The sequence below is a fragment of the Carassius auratus genome, chromosome 40, assembly GCF_003368295.1.
Source record: "Carassius auratus strain Wakin chromosome 40, ASM336829v1, whole genome shotgun sequence".
Classification (NCBI taxonomy): Eukaryota; Metazoa; Chordata; class Actinopteri; order Cypriniformes; family Cyprinidae; genus Carassius; species Carassius auratus.
In genome coordinates, this window is record NC_039282.1 from 19,113,994 (window position 1) to 19,129,092 (window position 15,099).

Here is a 15,099-nt window from a genome sequence, read left to right on the forward strand (position 1 = left end):
ACTAAATATTAATCAAATCTGACATTTTACCTTCCCAGACAAATAAATCAACAGAATACAGTTTTTTTTACACCATCCTCAAAGGACCCGGTGATGAAATGCCCTGTCTCTGTTTTGTGTGAAATCTGATCATTCAGTAGACAGGTTTACTGTATTTATGAACTGGCCGTAAGAGCCGTGATGAGACGTCTGTGAGGAGTCAATGCAGTGATTTAATCTGAGTTTAAAGCAATTCCAGCCGTCTGCCAGCAGCCCTGAGGTGAAGCTGAGATTTACTGAAGACTGTGAACACCTCGGTCCACATCGGCTCTCGCTTTGGCTTTTCTGACAAAACAGAAGGAAGGAGACTCACGGACATCTCACGAACATTATGTGCTGTTTTTTTTAATTGTTTTTTTTGGGGGGGGCTTCAGACATTTTGCAGTTAATCTGATTTAAAATGCTAAACTGATAAAAAATTAATAAAAATCTAATTTTTTTTTTTTTACATTTTAAAGAAGTCTTTCATGTGTACAAGGCTGCATTTATTTGATCAGAAAAGCAATAAAACATACATTTTCTGGAGTAATATAATATTACGATTTAAAACAACTTTTTTTCTATTAAAGTGTATTTTACAATGTTTATTTTAAAACGTGTGTTTTCTGGATCAGTGTTTCCCAAACCTGGGGTTCAAGAGGTGATGAAAAAAAGCTGATAATTCAAATTAATTTAAAATATAATAATCAAATGAATTATATAAATTAAATAGTTACTGCATAATTAAATACTGATTATATATATATATATATAGTCAAATGTTTTGAATAATTAAGATTTGATCTTTTTTTTAACTATTTTATAACATCACAATTTATAATGTATATGTGATGCATATTAAAATGTACAAAATTAGTAATAATTTTCATTACTAATTCCTGAGTACAATTAATATTTATAATAATTTCTGAAAGATCATATGGCTCTTTTAAGTATATTACACATAAAAAATATATATATTTCACAATACGGTTTTAACTGTGGTTTTTGCTCAAATAAATGCAGCCTCGGTGAGACTTTTTTTTTTTTTTCAAAAACATTATAAAATCATAGTTATTCCATATGCTGTGTAATGAGGTCGTGATTAATTTTGTGCAATAATGGGAATAATGTTCTCTGTTTCACTTACTGTTCCCAAAAATCAGACTGGACATGTGCTTTACACACTAATAAACCCTTAAATAAACTAAATTTCCTGCCAGCATCACAGAAAACACGCTCCGCAGGTTCAGAGAGACGCAAACATCTTCAGTGATCTGATGCACATTAGTTATGCAGTGTCCTTCCACCCACTGCTTTATGCTCAGATACACACACACACACACACACACACACACTCGCTCGAGGGCGTCATGTACACATCCCACTCCAGGAAACAGCATGAACAAGAAGAGCGTCACGCACACATTCATCCAGGAGAAGGATAGACGGATGAGTTTGGACAGACTCTGAGTGTATAAATGTGCATCACTTCATCGGTCACTGAGCTGTGAAATATAGCAGCATTACTTTACTCTCACTTTACTGACTGTGTGGAAAGAGCTCGCAGAACTCATGCACGGACGTTCAGCTTCATGCCACATAAAATCATTACAACCACTCAAGATGCTTGTGTTAGAGTGAAAGTTGTGTAAAATATATCAAGACTTGTTTTTATATTTTGAAATTATATCTAGATCATATTTTGAGATTGTGTCTTAAAGTGTCTGCCAAATATCTTTTCATGTTTAAAGTGTAGATTTACAAAAGTTTGTACCTTGTTTCACAAGAGTGTGAAATCAGTAAGATATTACAAAATTAGAATTAATTAATGATTAATTACACATCTATCTATCTATCTATCTATCTATCTATCTATCTATCTATCTATCTATCTATCTATCTATCTATCTATCTATCTATCTATCTATCTATCTATCTATCTATCTATCTATCTATCTATATTACAATCTAAAAGTTGTGGATTCCTTAAAAATGTTTTTAAAATAGAATATATAATATAGAATTGTATAAATGAAAATATGAAATTATAAATAAAATAATTAATATCATATTTTATATTTAGAGATTTTATCGTGAATTTTTTTTATTTTTATTCCAATGGCAAATTTATTTTCTTGGTTTATTTTTAGCATATATTTATTATACCTTAAAAAAAAAGATATACATGCTTTAAAATGCTTTTAAAAAGCATTGCCGAAAAAGCAAAACTTTTATTATTTTAATTAGTGCTGTCAAATGATTAATTGCGCTTAATCACATCCCAAACAAAGTTTTTGTTTACATAATATATATGTGTTTAGGCCACTGATGGTGCTCTCCATGGTCCTGAACGTCACAGAGGGTGCTCTCCATGGTCCTGAACGTCACTGATGGTGCTCTCCATGGTCCTGAACGTCACTGATGGTGCTCTCCATGGTCCTGAACGTCACTGATGGTGCTCTCCATGGTCCTGAATATCACAGGGCGGCACTGATGGTGCTCTCCATGGTCCTGAACGTCACTGATGGTGCTCTCCATGGTCCTGAACATCACATGGCGGTGAAAAAAAACAGTTTCTCTAGTAAAAAAAGTGTTCTGGTCTGAATCAGGAGAGAAATCTGCACAGATCAAGCACTGGTTAAACAACTCTAAACAAATCTGTGAATGGATTTTGATGTGAGAGACAACAGGAGATGTACTTTTTCACTGGAGGAAGTGTTATTATGGATTATAGACTCATATTTTTAGTTAAAAACATCTTAATGCTGGATTTGTTTCATCTTTAGTCTTCTCCAGATGTTCACTGATGGACTGGAGTGATGTGGATTATTATTGTGATGTTTTTATCAGACTCTCATTCTGACGGCACCCATTCACTGCAGAGCATCCATTGATGAGACACTGATGCAATGCTACATTTCTACAAACCTGATGAAGAAATAAACTCATCCTACACTGAGTATGAGGACATTTTCATTTGATTAAAAATTTTGTGTGAACTATTCCTTAAATTCAATCAACTTTAAAGTTTTAAAAGACTAGTACGGGTGATTCAGAGTTAAACGTAACCTCAGATATTAGAAATGCTCAGGGAATGTGTGAATCATGTTATTTTCATCACATTATCAGACTTGCTTCGAAGCAATGCCATTTTATTACCACCAGCCTTTTGAAAAAGCTCGAGGTCGCTTGACTCATTGCTTTAATCGTTTTAAAAATGTCTAATTTCAAGGTCTCCTGCCTCGTTGCTGTGCTACAGCCTTGAATGACCCATTATCTCATGTTTTAGGTCTTTATAAGCCAAGCGAACATGTGCACATTAAATGTTTTAACCTTAGAAAACCTAATCATATTTGATATGCAAATTAAGAATCTAAATGATCGACATGATCAAAATTTTGCTTAAAAAATACAATCTACTGCATGTTTTCAGTCGTCTGATTGATAGATCAGAGTGTTTCATCCAGTCAAAGCTCTTTTAGTGAAATTGTAGAAAGTTCCGTTCAGATTCAGCTTCTCGTGTCAAATCTTGACTGATTTTGATCAGGTAAAGGTCAGAATAAGGTCAGTAATAAGAATAAGGTCCAGATGAACTCTTCCTGGACTGAAGCAGCTCAGCTTTACTTGATTCTCCATCAATCATGTTTTAGAGTCTCAAATCTGATACTGATGGATCAAATATGATAATCAACAAAAAAACACACTCTTCTTAATGCTTAGAAAAAATATGTCATATGTCAGGGTTTACAGGATTAACATGAGCAGTGTTTTGCTGGTCGTGTTTGAGTATAAAGTCTGTGTTGTGAGGTTGTCCTTATGTGCCCTGGACGAGAGTCGTCGTTTTCAATCAGGAACCGAAGGTTTGATCTTTGTCACGGTGCTTTATAATGGCACTCGAAGGTCTGAAAAACACCATTAAGAAGATCATGAGAAGCGAATCTCCCCTCAGGGTTTTATTTCCTGTCCTGACCGAACCCTCTTTTCCTTCTCTCTCCATTCCTCGTCTTCCCTGCATCTTCATCTTTCCTCTGAGAACAAGTGGAACGGTGCAAAAGATTTCATCTTCTCCGAGTTTAACACAAGTTGACGTGACTCACTAAACTTTTAGCTCTCTCCTCGAGGGGATGTAGATGCTGCAGTGAAATATTACCATTATGGCAAAGACGTGAGGGAAAAAGCAGTAACTTTTTGTATTATTCCTCACTTTGAACACAAGGATCTTGGGAATGAATTACTGTAAACGCAGCGTGACACTTAATACCCTTAATTTCGTTCCCAAAACCCACATGATTTCTGCACACAGCAAACGAGAGAGAATGTAACCGGAGAGGTCAGATTCATTCGAGATTTCCTTCTCATTAAGCTTAATCATAAACATTATATATTTAGTATGAGATTTTTAAGGATGTGGATGTTATTATTTTGTTTAATGATACATTGTCAACTGAGCTGTTAAAGGAAAAGTTGACTCAAAAATGAAATGTAGCACTGCATCAGTGTCTCATCAATGGATGCTCTGCAGTGAATGGGTGCCATCAGAATGAGAGTCCAAACAGCTGATAAAAACATCTCAGTATTCCATAAGTAATCCAATGAATAGTTTTGAGCGAATCATCTAATGTATCCTCACTGAAAATCTTGTTTTACAGTATATATACATAAAAATCCTTAAAACTACATACATTTATTTAAGAAGCAGAACAGCATATTTTAAGACTTGGTTTCAGAGAAGATATCTTGACTTAGGCTCAAGCCTTTATTCAATATATTCAGTAAAATCTTACAAAGCCAAGTGGCAATCGAGTGGCTCCTCAAGTGAGAATATCTGTTCCGAAGACATGATATTTTTAACAAGACAAAAATACTAAAGAAAATGAATTTGTCTTTTGATCGCAGACCCTGATGAACAGACTGTGAACAGAATCAACTGAGACTGAAGACAGAGCTCTCTCTCTCTCTCTCTCTCTCTCTCTCTCACACACACACACACACACACACGTACACACAAACTAAGAGAGACACACAGAGACACACACACGCACGCACACACACACACACACACACACACACACACACATACACACACACACAACAAAAGCATATCAAAAGCACATAAAAAAAATATGTTATAAAAATAAAAGCCAATTTGTAAATTAATAAAAAAAACTATAATAAATAATAGAATGTAAATAATAAATTAATACTTTATTTGGATATCAGAAACACACACAAAATATTAGCATCAAACTCCAACTTCAAGAAAGTTAAATTTTTTTTGTGTCTGAACTTCTTTAAATAGCCTCAAACAGCACATATAACATTTTTGTATCACACAGCCACATATTCATAATGCACATTGTAATACTTGATACTTTTTAATAAACAACTGCAACCAAAGTTACAATGCATTCTGAATGAATCTCAAATTAGTTGTTGGTCGTGTATTTTAATGCATACTTTCTAAAGGTGTAACAATGAGTATTATAATGCATTATAACTCTACTTTTAGTTATTCATATGATTTTAACATATGTGCATTGCAATGCATAATTAATGCATTAATAATGCTTTTATAATGCATTATAAAAAAGACTTGAATATATTTTATAAGTTGGTTTTGTCTCAGTGGCACAGGATTTTGTTAATGTTCTTGTAAATAATTAAATTATTATTATCAGGGGCGGATCAACCAGAGTGGCATAAAGAAAGCCTTGCCACCCCTGCTGCCACCCCAGTTGGCATCAACGAACTAAAGGTTATGGCCAATTTGAACATTTACGAGCGCAAATATTTCGTGATTCGTGATCCCGCTCCGAACTCCCGAACTGATTCAAATGATTCTTGATCCCCAAACTGACTCAAATGATTCGCGAACCCGCTTCGAACTCTCGAATTGATTCAAATGATCCACGAAGCTGCTCCGAACTCACGAACTGAATCAAATGATTTGCGATCCCCAAACTGACTCATATGATTCGCAAACCCGCTCCGAACTCCCGAACTGACTCAAATGATTCGCGATCCCGCTCCGAACTCCCAAACTGACTCAATCTGCCTAGTGCTCCAACTCCCAGAGGGGGCACCATCCCAGTCGCTCCAAAAAAAAAAAAAAAAAAAAATTCCTCCATTCTCCCATCCGCGCTCGCGACCGCTCGCACCTCATGTTTGCTGCTGAATGTTCATAATTGATGGATGAATCAAATCCAGTGAAGAGAAAAGAAAACTAAAAGTAAAAAAACAACAAAAAAAAAACAAAAACAAACAGACATAAAGTAAAATATACTTAAAAGATATACTAAAACATTATTTTAAAGGAATATCACACAAGTTTTCAAAGATGTTTTAATTTAAGCTTGCCAAAACAATAACTCCATATTTTTTCAAAAACAATTTCTAAAAGTACATTTGTATTTGTGCCTATAATGTTTATTTATTTATTATTATTGTCAGCTAATAAAAGCTATGCTTCAGGGATCATATTCATATAACATCTAAGGCTAAATGTAGCTCTTGACTGGTTGAGTTAGATGATGATTAACACTAAACTGTAGAAAATCAGTTGAGTCTCCACAGCTGGAAAAAATCTTGTGTTTCTTATAATAAATTGTCATATTGATAACACTGAATCTTTTATAATGCTCTTAATGACATGTCGACGCATACTGTATGCATTAGTGAGTGTGTGGTGCTTATGGGGTATGGTCACTTATTCCTTATATGTTTGTAATGTTTGTTATAACTGTTTCAAATGCAAGACATTGATTACATGAGATTAAGTTTGTAAATGATAGCGGTGTCCTTTTGTAGTGTGCACATATATTTATCATCAAACTGTGATAACTGTGACTAAATTCAGTATATAGACGTCTGCCATATGTTGCCACCCCTCAAAAATTCCTGCTCCCTTCTCGCCACCCCATCAATATTTTTCTAGATCCAACCCTAATTATTATTATCATTATTAATATTTACACCATTTCATACATTTTATTTACTATCAGAGCAGACAGTTTTAACCAAAGCAACTTACTTTCTGAATTGTTAAATAAATGAGGGACTGTGGGAATGAATGCCGTGTCTCTACAGATTTCAATTACAGGCCAGTTTAACCTCCAGGTGAGGTTGTGTATTTATTGTCTGCTATTTAACCGTGAGCTGTCCAGCTTGTGTCCGTATCACCGGTGTTTGTTGTCCATCCTCAAAGCAATTAGCTCTGTTCATCTCTTCTGCCGAGATTAGAGTTTAATTAGAATTGCAGTCGTATTCAGTGTTAAATGGCTCGCTTGGTGCTGCAAAACAAGCTGATAAATATGATGCAATTCAAAATATATCATGCGGGGATTTAACCAGCATTATTTTCATATTATTTAAGCATGTTTTCATAAAAATAACAAACAAACACATTTTTATAAAAAATGCTGGGTTTAATGGGTCAAAAAAGTAAAACAATTACTGTAAAACTCGTGAACGAGTCAATGTTTTGTTCGTTATCTGGCTCGGCGGTGTTCATCTTCAATTCTCTTTTCACAGCAGTTCAGTCAGTGTACTGTTTGAGTACATGAATTACTCTGGGATATTGGTTTGTTTGAACTCAGAGGGAGTGTCAGCCACATTAAAAAAGTTAACAGCTTAAGTCATTTGTGGATTAATGCGTGTTGGAGACATGAACCGTTTAAATCGATTCAGTTCGATTTGGTGAACTGATTCAAAAAGATCCGGTTACATCGAATGATTCGTTCGCGAACCGGATGTCCAGACTGCTTTGATTTGAACTCTCTCACAACAGACACGGAAGAGAAGACAATGCTGAATAAAGTCGTCGTTTTTGTTATTTTTGGACTGAGATGTATTTTCAAGGCTTCAAAATATTCTAACAGACCCTCTGATGTCACATGGACTACTTTGATGATGTTTTTCTTACCTTTCTGGACATGGACAGTATACCGTACACACAGCTTCAATGGAGGGACTGAGAGCTCTGGGACTGGAACAACATGAGGGTGAGTCATTAATGACATAATTTTCCTTTTTGGGTGAACTAACCCTTTAATGTTGTAATAATTGACATATTCCATTTCCATTTTATTTTTTTGTTATGTACTTATTTTTTTATTGCTATTCAGGTTTAATTTAATTTTATTTCTCTTTTAGTTCAGTTTTAGTTTTTGTTGATTTTCAGTTAGAAATGTTAGTGCTTCAGCTTAAACTTATTTCAATTACATTCTCATTTTTAGTTTAAAATTTTATTTTATTTTAATATTGTATTTTTACATTATTACTATATATGTTTATTAGAGTTTTGTTTGTTTAATTATTTTCAGTTTTCATCAGTTTTGGTTTTCATTTATTTCCAGTTAGTACTTTTAGCTTTTTTTTTTTTAGTAATTTATAATGTGCTTTTTTAGTACTATAATATTACTATATTTAATATTTAATATTATTATATAAGTTTAATTTAGTTTTATTTCAGTTCCATTTCACCAAACATTTCTAACTTTCATTCATATGTTGAATTAGCTTTTATTTTTATATTTTCATTAAAAAAAATATTTTATTGTATTTTTTTATTATTATTATTTTGTAATTGCTATTATATTCTGTTCATTTATTTCTATACTAAGTTCAGTTTTATTTTTTAATACATTTCCAGTTAGTAATTTTAGTGCTTAAACATATTCCAGTTAGTTGACAAAAATAAAAATAAAAGTTTAATTTCAAGTAATTTCAACTTCACTTTAAGTTTTTCATCTTATATTTATGCATTTGGCAGATGCATTTATTCATAGTAACTTGTTTTGCAACCAGGTAGTATACAGTACATTTTATAATTTCTTGCTTTCCATGAACCCATGACCCTTAATTGGCCACATGTAATATTTTAACAAAACAGAAATGTTTTAGCTGTCATTTTAGCTACATTCATCGATCAGTCTGTCTGTCTGACTGACTGTCTATCTGTGCTTAAATAATTACAGATTCTAATGAAGCATCACATTTTTATTTTGCCCTGCAGTTATAAACGAGTGCATCAGTTAAATGTGGATTATCGTATCATTGAAATTCTGCACGCAATTACCGAAATAAGAGCGTGCAGTTTTGCAGTTATCACACGCTGCGTGGCAGCTATCAGTCACCTTTGAAATTTGCATCTTAAACGATTAAGATCTTACTTTTAAATGTCACTCTGTGTTCTTCAAGGCGATGTGCCCTCTCTATGGATGCCATCTTCAAAAACTTATTAAAAAGAGTCATAACTGATATCTCAGATTTGAGATTAAGATGCAAGTTTGCAGTGGCATTCATTTGCATAAAATCCCACTGAGTTATGAGTTACAGGTGCTTTACTATAAACAGGCTCTGTTCTGGGACACACAGGGAAGTGTACGGCCTGCTTATCAGGATAATTGCTTTTCGGAGACGGATGTATTCGGTGGCTTTCAGATCCAATGAATACTCTTTCCACAGGTTGGGAACAAGAGGCTTGCTTTGGACTTTACGGGTTTTAAAATGCCAATCCTAAACACAGGCAGTGCAAATTAGTTCATAACTCAAGCTAGAACGTGTCGAGACGTGAAGACGTGTTTTATAGTTGTAGGTTTCTTTCACTGAAGGAATAAGAGTAACAGAACCTTTAGGGGATGATACAGTTTGCTGTGTTACACAACATGAGGTTTAATTTCAGTCATTTCAGTTTTTAACAGGAAAATATGCATGTGGAAAATCTGGTTTTTGGTAGGTTGGGAACAAGTTAATATTGCAACTTAATTTTTTTTTACTGTATGGACATCTTTCAAAATATCTTGTTTTTCTTCCACAGCCTGAAATGCCTTGTGTTAATCTCACACAGACAGAACACCACACTCTTCGTCCCCTCCATGCTAATTAAAATTAACAGGCGAGTGTAGGGTGCGCTGCGTGATCGTTAATCTCAGGGGGAAAACTGCGTCCGACATGCTTGAATTACAGTACATGACGAAGAAAATTACAAACCGCCTCCTTCGCAAGCTATTGAAATATGCTTATTCATCTGAAAAAAAAATCTGATTCACACGTTTAATAATGGCTCTGCTAATTACAGACTAATTGCATGTCACCAGACGAGTCAGTAATGATAAATGTCCGCACCTTGTCATCAGCTCTGTAAAGCTCTTCGTCATGGTAGAACATGGTAGAACAGACACAGACTCTTACATTTATTTTTCCTGCTTATTTCATCTGAGAAATTGATGGTTTACAGATAAAGTTGTTTTTGTGTTTTTGACAGGAGTTTGACGTTTGGATGCAACACAGATGAGCAGTAATTTTTCTGAGCAGTCAGTGTCTTTGTTTATTCCAATGAAAATATTTACTTATTATAAGAAGAGAGATATTAATTGATGATTGATGATTTTCTGTCATAATCAGATGTTGCATATTGAGAGGAGCATTTACAATCCTAAAAGCAGATATGGATGGATGGATTGGAATGGATGGATGAATAGATGGAGGGACGGACAGACAGATAGATTGAGGCCCAAATGGACAGATGGATGGATGGACGGATGGATGGATGGACAGAAAGATGGATGGATGGACAAACGGACAGATGGATGGATGGATTGGATTGGACTGAATTGGATGGATAAATAGATGGACGGATAGACAGATACCGTATATAGATGGATAGACAGATAGATGGATGAATGGATGAACAGATGGACAGAAAGATGGATGGATGGACAAACGGAAAGATGGACGGATGGATGGATTGGATTGGACTGAATTGAATGGATAAATTGATGGACGGATAGACAGATACCGTATATAGATGGATAGACAGATAGATGGATGAATGGATGAACAGATGGACAGAAAGATGGATGGATGGAGAAATGGACAGATGGATGGACAGATAGACAAATGAATGGATGGATGGACAGACAGACTGACAGATAGATGGATGGATGGAAGGACAAACAGACAGATGGATGGATATATAGTGGGAAGGATGGACAAATGGATGGATAAATGGAGAAATGGATGGACAGATGATGGGTGGAGGGATGGACAGATGGATTGGTGGGTGGATGGATGGATGGATGCATGGATGGACGGACTGATGGATGGATGGATTGGATTGAATTGGATGGATGGATAAATAGATGGACGGACAGACAGATAGATGGATGGATGGATGGATGAATGGATGGACAGATGAACAGAAAGATGGATGGATGGACAAATGGACAGATGGCTGGAAATTTAGACAGATGAATGGATGGATGGACAGACGGACGGACAGACAGATAGATATATGGATGGATGGACGGACAGATAGATGGATGGATGGATGAATGGATGGACAGACAAACAGAAAGATGGATGGATGGACAAATGGACAGATGGCTGGACATTTAGACAGATAGATAGATGGATGGACAAACAGACAGATAGATGGGTGGATGGATAGAGGCATGATGGATGGAATAATTGCATTGCCTGCAATGTGTCTCTATTTACTGACATTCTTCTTTCTGTTCAACCTGCCTGAGATGGTTTTAAAGTGAAATCTAAAACAGCAAATGGAGAGAATAATTTTATGTTGTTGTCGCTAACACATCTCAAACACGCCTGATTGAATTTATTTGCATGGATAGTGAAAAGTCTGTATAATTGCTGCTTTTAAAAGTAATTTCTGCTGCTCTCTCTCCCACAGGTCTGCCTGTCTTATTCCACTTACTGAATCACTGACACGAGAGAGAGAGAGAGAGATAAAGCTTTAGAAAAATCAAAACGGGGCTACCAGCACAAACCGCATGACTGACTGACTAAACACCAGCCACCTGTTCGGCTAACCGCCATTGAGGGAGAAAAATCAGACCGACACACAGACACTGACTCAGAATGCAGAAGTGCACTCTGGGCCATGTTTGTGATCTCAGGAAGTGACATCATACATGTTCATGAGCTGCCGTGTGCCCCGAACGCGGTCACCGGGGAGCCTAAAATGTGCCCATCAAAGGACCCTTATGCAGCTCCAAATAAACAAGCATCATGTTTTATTCAGCACGAGGTTTGAGAAACGTCTAACTGCACTCATCTACATGAATTATACATGCCACACGCTTAAATTTTACTACATCTACTATTCGCTTAATGAAAATACAGCCTGGAAATCCCCCTTCAGTATGCACTGGATGTTGTCGTTAACTTAACGATGTTTCGAGGGAAGGATATCGAGAGCGGCACGACAGACGGCCTCCATAAAGGGGTCGTTAGGAACGGGATAACAAATCGCTCCCGAATGACTCTTTCTGTGGATTTAATTTATCTCGGCCTTTCCTTCTTATCGATTCTGACCTGATCATTTCCATCTGATGCGTGTAAGAATCAGTCATCTGTCCGCTATGGAATGATGAAGCTTACAGATGCACTATAAAGCAAATAATTTCCAACGGATCACTTCTCATAAATTTCTAATTTAAGTCATTTCAAATGCAAAGAGCTTAGCCGACCATAACGGAGGTCATTTGAATGTACAAACTCAAATGATGACTGTTTTTGGAGCAGGAAACCTTGAAGAATATTATAATTGACTTCTAGGAAAAATGTAGTATAAGGCTTTTGAAACAAAGTTGAATTTATTTGTATTTTATTTGGTTTTCACAATACACATAGTTTCATTAAAAGATTTAATTATCGGTTTTAAATTTTTATTCTTTTGAAAGATTTCAGTATTGATCGTTTTTGTTCTTTTTAGAGATTTAAATGTTGGTTGCTTTTGTTCAGTTATAAGATTACACACTGGTCAGTTTAGTTCTATTAAGATATTTAAATATAATTGTTGTTGCATTAAGAAATTTAAATATTGGTTGATTTTGTTCTTTTCAATTTAAATGTTGTTTTCTCTCTATCTGTCTCTCTGTTAAGTGATTTAAATATTTCTCAGAAGCATCATAGGCTAAGTTGATTGTAGAGACTTGTGGCAATGGATAGATGGCATCTACACAGAAAAGCATCTACTTAGGCTTACGATGCTTTTGGGAAATGTAGCCCAGTTTTGTTCAATTAAGTCATTTAAATGTCTTTATTTTCTGTTAAAATGTAATATATATATATATATATATATATATATAGAGAGAGAGAGAGAGAGAGAGAGAGAGAGAGAGGGATTTAAAGATCAGTCAGTGTTGTTTTAATACATTTAAATATCGGTCAATTATGTTCTTTTAAGATATTTAAATATCGGTCAATTATGTTCTTTTAAGATATTTAAATATCGGTTTATTATGTTCTTTTAAGATATTTAAATATCGGTCGGTTTTGTTTAATAAATGTTGGTTGTTGTTTTTTTCTGTTAAAAGACTAATAGTTCTAATAGAATAATAGAATAGAATAATAGTTCTACTGAATTTTTTTATATTGGTTAGTGTAGTTCTATTAAGGAATTTAAATGTCGTTGTTTATTGCCTTGAAGTAATTTAAATATCGGTTGATTTGGTTCTATTATGAGATTAAAATGTCTGTTGGTTCTGTTTTGGTAAGAACTTTTGTTTTATTTTAAGATAATTACATATTGGCTGATTTTGTTTGATTAGGAGATTTAAATATCGGTCAGTTTTGTATTAATAAGATATTTAAATATTGTTTTGTGCTATTCATAATTTTTAAATATTGTTTGTTTTCTGCTATACAAAGATATAAATATCGGTTAATGTTGTTAAGAGATTTAAATGTCATTCTTTTTTTCTGTTAAGAGTTTTAAATGTTTTTTGTATGTTTTTTTTATTAAGAATATTACATATTGGTTGGTTTTGTTCTAATTAGGGAGAATCAATAAATTATTAATCATTTATTGCTGTTGTGTTAATAATTTGTAATCATGCAAATGAAAAAGTAACTGTAGTCTGATTATGAGTATTTTAAATGTAATTTAATCTGATTAAATGTATTTAATTTTTGGAATATGATTACATAATCCAGATTATATGAAATCGGTTACTATCCAGCTCTGAGTGCATGTAGTTTCTATGTTTCTATATAATTAGACATGGACACTGTAATTAAGAGTCTCCTGCAGCTGCACACAGGTGAGAGTCACTGTAAATAATCCTGCAAGTGTTTTCATTCATACACAGACCTGGAAAACTACCGCTTTGTGTCTGTGTAAAAGATAATCACTGTCACCATAATTATACACAAATGATGATTCATGTGAATTAAGATCTCATATCATAATGATGTCTGGAGATAAATGATTCCGTAGACTATAAGTTTTTCAACCATCAAAATTATATTATTTCACACCCACACAAAATAGTATTTTGCTACTTTACTACAGTATCATTCTTTCTACTTCAAAATGTTACATTTATTTAAACTTGTGATTTTTTTGTAATTATTTGTGAAATATAAATTTCCATTTTTATTATTGTTTTTTTGTTTGTTTCCTGTGAGGGTTTTTGGGTGAGCATCTGGAGACACCGTATGTGTGTGTGTGTGCGTTTGTGTTTGAGTGTGTGTGTGTGTGTGTGTGTGTGTGTTGCGTGTGTGTGTGTGTGTGTGTGTGTGTTTGCGTGTGTGTAAGTGTAAGTGTCCGTCTGTGTGTGTGTCTGTGTCTGTGCGTGTGTGTGTGTGTGTGTGTGTGTGTGTGTGTGTGTGAAGGCAAGCATGACTATATTATAGTTCAAATGAATGGTTATGGATTTTACCACCCCGCTGACAGCCTGAGGTCAGAGGTCATCATGCACCAGTTCTTCTGAAGCAGCACCAGTAACTGTCATGGGTCACAGGATGCTCTGAGAGAGAGAGGACATGTCCAAAAAAAACCACCCAAAACACACACTTTTAAGCTGTAAGATGAGTTAGTTTGTTAATACATTAGAAGACATCGATCCAAATCCTGCACTGTACCAGTCTTCTTAAATCTATATATCTTTCTACATCCACGCTGGATCATACAGTATTTCAGCAGATATCAGTCGTTCTCAGCTGTGAATCTCGTGCTCTGACTCCATCAGTTCAGCTCTTCTAAACTCTGTCACTCTTCTAACGCTTTCTATCGTTCTTGTTGATTTGGGTTAGTTGAGTTAAGCACAG